Genomic DNA, 7864 nt, shown 5'->3' with positions numbered 1-7864 from the left:
CTTGCAGCCGTCAAGTGCCAGGAGTCTCTGGCCTTGGGGCCTGAGCAAGGGTCTGTCTCAGAAGAAATACTTTGGGAGCCTGTTGCGGTTTATCACAGCAGGCAGCAAAGCACCACACAGACATTTGCTCACCACCACCAGCATCCCCCCCAGCTAGTGGGACAGGGGAGAGAAGAGGAAAAAAAAAGTAAGAGCTTAAAGGTTGTGATAAAGACAGTTTAATAAGAGAGTTTCCAGAAAAGGAACATAAGTATTAATAAATAATAATAATAATAATAATAAAAGAATACTCAAAGCAAATGATGCATAATGTCATTGCTCACCTCCCACTTACCAGTCTCATCCCCCAGAAGCAGCTCCTGCCACTCACCCAAGCCACTCACCCCCTGTCTTATTGTCTGACTTGACAGGCTCACTTCAACCTCCAATACATTGAGCTGTTGGGATCCCTCTGTCACTCCAGAAATACAGATGGGTTCTGCCCCTTTATTGCCTGATGGCACTAGGGTACACTGTGCACCGGTGTCCACTAGAGCCTTGTACTTCTGTGGGCCTGATGTGCCAGGCCATTGCATCCACACAGGCCAATAAACCCGATTTTCCTTTTCCTCCCCCTGGCTGGAGACAGGGCCTCTCTAGTCTTGCTCATAGTATTAATTTCTGTGTCTGGGGGACTGCCTGCTGGAAATGAGCAGAAAATTTCCCAGAACAACATCCTTTTGCAATTGTTTTTGTCTGAGACTCTTGTATCCTTGTCTTTTGGGTCAAAGCAGAATTCTCACACCATTTTCTCATGTCCTCTCTATGGTCATGCAGGTAAAACCACAGGGTGGCACATGGTGTTTACCCACTATATACTCTCTATTGAGCAGAGGGATGCTTTCTCCTAAAAACTAAGATACTGAGTTGTCTAGTCAATTCATCCGCTGTGGTTTCCTCTCAGTCTTTTCAGGTCATTACTGCCAATGAGCTGGCGTATGATGATGGTGTGCTCCATGCTAACTTCTGCCACATGGGTCTTGTACACTTGACTTCATCTGGATCTTCGGATACCTGTTCATTGTCCAGGTTATCATAAATCAGCAACAGCACAGCTAATTCCCTCAGATACTGGATACCCCTCTCCATGGTGGTCCCCTTACATGGTGAACATACAACATCTTCCTTGAAGGGATACGTTTCCTTCACACCTCACAGGAGTCCCCTCCAGAGGCTGAGGACTTGTGCCCCTTTTCCAATTGCTTTGTCAATGTCCCCTTCCCCAGAGAGGAATCTCAGCTTCCTGGCTTCCCTGCCCTCTAATCCCAGGCTACTGGCCCTGTTATCCCAGCAATGATTTGGGTGTTCTGGTGTCCCACAGACCTTGCTGAAGCTAGTTGAAAACAATTTCAAAAGTAAGGTAGGAATTCAAATTATTTCACTTCTTGCGAGCACAGAAGAGTGGCTTTTAAATTGGGGGAGAAAATACAGCACAAAGAGCTCGAGGTTGGAGAGGAGAATGGTTTAATTAAAAGGAAGGAGAATGGGGAGAAAAAGAAACCAAAGAAACAATAAGGCCGTGCAGAAGCACAGAGAGAAGGCAAAAGAAATATTCTCTACTTCCCATCAACGAGCCATGTTCGGCCACGTCCTGGGAAGCAGGGCCTCAACAAGTTTGTTCAGCGGTTGTTCAGGAGGACAGCCCCTTCCCCACGGGAGCCCCCTTTTTATTGCTGAGTGTGGCATCAGGTGCTCTGGAATGTCCTTTGGGTTGGTTTAGGGCAGCTGCCGTGGCGATGGCCCCTCCCCATCACTTGCCCACCCCCGTTGATTTCCTTTCATGAAGTGGCCAACCATCTGGTTGCCCAAGGGAAGCCAGCTGATGGCACCCCTTTGGATTTCAGCACAGCTTCAATACTGTTTCTCACGGTCTCCTTCTGGACAAATTGGGCAGCACACAGCTAGAGCAATGCATAATGCGATGGGGGAACAAGGGGCTGACGGGTCGGGCTCCAAGGGTAATTGTAAATGGGGTCGCATCGGGCTGCTGGCCAGTCAGTAGGGGCTTCCGCAGGCCTCCATTTTAGGGCCTGTTCTCTTCAGGGTTGTCCTGACTGACTCGCATGTAGGACTTGAGGGCAGATGGAGTCCATTTAGGCATGATGCTGAACAGGAAGGAGTGGCTGACTCCATCAAGGGGAGGAAGGCTTTGCAGAGAGATCTTGACAAATCAGAGAGCTGGGCAATCCCCAAGCATATGAGGTTGAGCAAGAGCGAGTGAGGCATTCCATGCCTGGCAAGGGGCAACCCTGGCTGTATGGAGCGTCCGGGGGACGAGAGGCTGGAGCGCAGCCCTGCAGAGCGGGATCTGGGGGTTCGGGTCGATGGCAAGTTGAACGTGATTCAAGCACGGGCCCTGGCAGCCAGGAGGGGAACCGCATGCTGGGCTGCCTCCAGCACAGCATCGCCAGCCGGGCGGGGGCAGGGATTGCTGTGCTCTGCTCTGCGCTCTTTCCGCATGGCCTCGAGTCCTGTCGTGTGTGCACTTTTGGGCAGCACACTAAGAGAAGGACATAAAACTCTCTGCAGAGTGTCCAAAGGAGGGCTTTGAAGCGGTGAAGGATTTAGAGGGAAAGATGGATGAGGAGCACATGAGGTCCCCGTGTTTGTTCAGCTCTGCTCTCTGGGGACACTGACAAAACTCGAGGGAATGGCAAGGAGATGGGCCAGTGCAGGGTCTGGCTGGAGGTGAGGAAAAGCTTTTTCACCAACACGGGGCTTGGCCACTGAAACTGGCCTCCCAGGGAAGTGGTCATGGCAGCAAGGCTGCTATAGTTCACCAAATGTCTGGGAAGTGCTTTCAGACACGTGCTTTGGTTTTTGGGGGTCACCCAGAGCGCTGGGCTCTGAGGTCAGCCGGCAACGGGCTCTGAGGTCAGCCGGCAACGGGCTGTGACCTCACGGGCCTCGCTGCTTATCTTGGGGCGCCGTCAGAGCCTGGCCCAGCCTGGCTCGTGCCTGGACTCCCGCTGAGCGTGTGTGCGAGGCTTGGAGTGCCGAGCAAGGATTTGTGGAGAGGAGTTGTTGGAGCTGTGCTGTGGGGCTGTTGTTGGGGCTGTTGGCAGCTGCTCTCAGTGCCCATCCCCACAGCCAGTGCCTGCGTTTCCCCGGCCCTGCCTGGCTCAGGCAGCCGGGGCTGTGCGCGGAGTGCTCGCAGCGGTGCAGGTGAGCTGTGCGGGGACACGTGCCCCGGGGCTGGCGTTGGGGTTTTGTCCTGCTGAGGGGCCGGGGCAGTGCCGCTGCCCGCTCCGGCACAGCCACTGAGCCTGGCCTCTCTCCTTCTTGCAGCACACAGCACCTGTGGCAGCGGCGCCAGCCAGGGGAAGCAGCTCCCCATCTGCAGCTCTCCCCAGCCCGCTGCAGCGAGCCGACGCCATGGCCAGTGAGGCCAAGGACGTCAGCTGCCCTGTGTGCCAGGGGGCCCCCAAGGAGCCCAGCTACACCCTCCCCTGTCTGCACCACTTCTGCTTCGGGTGCATCATGCGCTGGGCCAAGAGAAGCAGCACCTGCCCCCTCTGCAGGCAGCACATCACCTCCATCCGCTACTCCATCTGGGCGGAAGACGACTTCCTGGAGGTGCAGCTTGCCCCCGACGCAGAGGCCCAAGCTGACAGCCAGCAGGACGAGCAGGGGGCTGCAGAGCCGCTGCCCCAGCCTGCCGTGGGACGCCTCCTGCCCGAGGAATGGGCGGCCCTCTTCAGGGAGCACCTGGAAGTCCTCGGTCCGCTGCGCTCCTGGGTGCGACAGCAAGCCAGGGAGCTCTTCGACGCTGCCTGGTGGGACCAGGACATGCTGGAGGCCACCGTCATCGCTTGGCTGTGCCGCTGCGGGCTGCATGAGCAGGCCTTGGTGCAGGAGCTGCGGCCGTGGCTGCAGGGCCACACGCTGAGCTTTGTGCAGCGCCTCATCCCCATCATGCTGCAGACGTGCAGCGACGAGTACCTGGAGCACGTGGGCTTCCTGGAACCGCGGCCTGCCAGCCAGCTCTACAACGGCCCTGAGCTGGACCTCCAGGGCTCCCAAGACACCTGGGAGCCAGAGCTCCAGGGCTCCCAAGACACCTGGGAGCCAGAGCTCCAGGGCTCCCAAGACACCTGGGAGCCAGAAGAGAGCCCTGAGGCCACCCCCAGCCCTGCTGCCTCCCCCCGGGACACTCCTGTCAGCATGCTGCTGTCCTCCAGCAGCCCGGAGGCTTCTGACCTCGAGGAGCTGCCCAGCACCTCCAGTGCCGCCCTACCTGGGGGGCCTGGCCACCCGCCCACCGCACCCATCCCCGCGGAGCAGGAGGAGCCCTTCTCCGAGCAGCTACAGGCGGCAGAAGAAGATGCCGTGGTGCCGGGCTGCAGCCACGAGCCCTCTCGTCCTGGCCAGGGCAGGGACAGCTCACGGGGGGGGCCCCGGCGGAGGAGGAAGAGGAGGGCCGACAGCAACCCGGACTCTCCCCAGCCCTGCAAGAGGCCCCCGCGCCTTTAGCAGGGCACATCTGGCTGTCATCCAAATAAAGAGTTGTCACCCTGCCACACACAGTGTCTTGGTCTTCTTCGTCCAATCACACAATCCTACGGGCATAGAGATGTCGAGTGGCTCAGGTTGGAAGGGACCTTAAGGATCACCTAGTTGCACTCCCCCTGCCATGGCCAGGGATGCCACTGTCATATATGGCATAGTAATTCGTGTCAAGAAGATGGTTGATATGAATGAAGAAGGGGGAGATGTGGGAGTGTGGCCATGGGGGTCAGCAAGCCCCATGCTTGGTGGGAACATGCGACTCTTAACGATGAGGCCATCAGGAATGAAAAAGAGGTTAGAGGGAATACAGAAGGGTGATTCAGGAGACTCCATGCAGTCTCGGGTTGCTTCTTCTCCAGCCATTAAGGCATGGATGTTGCTGGGTGTTTGCCGTTGTTGTTAGATGCAAAGTTGTTTGACCAATGCAAAGTTGTTTTGGAAAAGGACTGCTGTGGGGAGAAGGGTTTAAGAGGGGAGCCTGTCCTCAAGATGAAAAAGGCAACCCGATGAAGTTAGGGCATCCATAGAGAGTGCCAATTGCGACTCCAACTGTGCACCGGCAGCAATACCGCACCAACCGAGAGTCCCTGATCCCTATCCATGTGTTAGCTCACCACCTGGAGAGTCAAGGAGTGATCAGCCAGACTTGATCCCCTTTTAATTGTCCTGTATGGCCAGTGCGAAAGTCTAATGGCGAGTGGAGGTTAATGGTGGAATCGGGGCCTGAACGAAGTCCCGCCACCACTGAGTGCTGCCGTGCTGGACATGCTAGAACTTCAGTACGAACCAGAGTCAAAGGCAGCCAAGTGGTATGCTACAGTCAATATCGCTAATGCATTTTTCTCCGCCCCTCTGGCAGCAGCATGCAGGCCACAGTTTGGTTTCACTTGGCGGGGCATTCAGTATACTTGGAATCGACTGCCCCAGGGGTGGAAACGCAGCCCTACCATTTGCCACGGACTGATCCAGACGACACTGGAACAGGGGAACGCTCCTGAACATTTGCAGTACATCGATGATATCATTGTATGAGGTAACACAGCAGAGATTTTTGAGAAACGGAAGAAAATAATCCAAATTCCTCTGAAAGCTGGCTTTGCTATTAAACAGAGTAAGGTCAAGGGACCCACACAGGAAATCCGGTTCTTGGGGGTAAAATGGCAGGATGGACGTCGGCACATTCCGACGGATGTGATCAACAAAATAACAGCAATGTCTCCGCCAACTAGTAGAAAAGAAAGGCAAGCTTTCCTAGGTCTTGTGAGATTTTGGAGAATGCATGTGCCAGGTATAGTCAGCTTGTGAGTCCTCTATATCGAGTGACTTGGAAGAGGAACTCTTTTGAGTGAGGCCCCGGGCAACAAAAGGCCATTGAACAAGTCAAACAAGAAATAGCTCATGCAATAGTCCTTGGGCCCGTCCATACTGCGCCAGCTGTGTAAAACACACTTTACACTGCAGCTGGGGAGCATGGGCTCACCTGGAGCCTCTGGCAGAAAACCCCAGGAGAAACTCGAGGTCGACCTCTGGGGTTCTGGAGCCGGGGCTATCAAGGATCAGAAGCCAATTACACCCCAACTGAAAAGGAAATATTAACAGCATATGAGGGGATACGAGCCGCTTCAGAAGTTGTTGGTACAGAAGCACGACTCCTCTTGGCCCCACAGCTACCTGTGTTACCTTGGATGTTCAAAGGGAAAATCCCCACTACACACCATGCAACCGATGCTACGTGGAGTAAGAGGGTAGCGTTAATTACACAACGGGCTCAAACGGGGAAACCCAAGTGCCCGGGAATCCTGGAGGAGATCATGGACTGGCCAGAGGGCAGGGATTTCAGAGTGCTGACAGAAGCGGTAACTGGTGCTGAAGAAGCACCGGCATACAATGAGTTGCCAGAAGACAGCAAGCAGTAGGTGTTGTTCACTGACGGATCCTGCCGTGTGGTAGGGGGCCGTCTGTAGTGGAAAGCTGCTGTGTGGAGTCCCACACGACGAGGTTTGGAGGCCATGGAAGGGAAGTTGAGTTGAGTCAGTATGCAGAAATGACGCTCCACAACTGGCCCTAGAAATTGCTGAAAGAGAGAATTGGCCAGCACTGTACCTCTACACTGACTCCTGGATGGTGGCAAATGCTCTGTGGGGTGGCTGCGGCAATGGAAACAGAACAAGTGTCAGCGCAGAGGTAAACCTATCTGGTCTGCTACCCTGTGGCAAGATAGTGCTGCCCGGGTAGAAAACCTGGATGTAAAAGTACGTCATGTAGATGCCCACATGGCCAAGAGTGGCGCTACTGAAGAACATCAGAACAACAAAGAAGTGGCTCGAGCTTTGAGAATGGAAGTGGCTCAGGTGGAGCTGGACTGGGGACGTAAGGGTGAGCTGTTTGTAGCTCAATGGGCCCATGAAACATCAGGACATCTAGGGAGGGATGCCACATCCAGATGGGCTCGTGATCGAGGGCTGGACCTGACCCTTGAGGCCATCACAGAGGTTACCCATCAGGGTGAGATGTGTGCTGCAGTCAAACGAGCCATGAGGGTAAAGTCTCCCTGGAACAGGGGGAGATGTCTTGGATTTCGGTGTGGTGAGGCCTGGCAGATTGACTACATGGCACCACTCCCACCAACCCGCCAAGGCAAACGGTCCATGCTTGCCATGGTAGAAGCAACTACTGGGGGGCTGGACACATATCCAGTAAAGCAGGCCACGGCCTGAAACACTAGCTTGGGCCTGGAAAGGCAAGTGCTGTGGCGACATGGTACACCAGAGAGAATTGAGTCCGACAATGGGAGTCACTTCCGAAACAATTTGGTCACCTCCTGGGCCAAGAGGCACGGCATTGAGTGGGTGGATCACAGCCCTCATCACCCACGAGCCTCTGGGAAGGTTGAGAGCTACAATGGATGTTAAAATCTATGGTGCGAGCATTGGGTGCTGGGACGTGGAAACCTTGGGATAGAAATCCAGCAGAGGCCACTTGGCTAGTTAACAATAGGGCGTCTGACAGCCGTCCTGGTCCTGCCGAAACAAAACCCCTACACAGCGTGGGAGAAGCTCAAGTCCCCGTCGTGCATGTGGGGAAGTGGCTGGGGAAGGCGGTGAGGGTGGCCCCTGCCGTGGGAAAAGGCAACCCCACTCGTGGGATTGTCTTCTCCCAACGCCCAGGGTGTACCTGGTGGGCAATGCAAAAAGATGGGGATATCAGGTGTGTGCCCGAAGGAGATTTAGCCTTGGGAGAAAATTAATCTGTAATCCAAGTTATGTGGTGTAGGAAGACGCTGCAGGATCAAGGACAGGTCAACTTTGCAGGGAAG

This window comes from Aythya ferina, assembly GCF_964211825.1.
Source record: "Aythya ferina genome assembly, chromosome: Z".
NCBI lineage: Eukaryota > Metazoa > Chordata > Aves > Anseriformes > Anatidae > Aythya > Aythya ferina.
The sequence above is the reverse complement of the archived record's forward strand: the minus strand, read 5'-3'. Positions refer to the sequence as shown.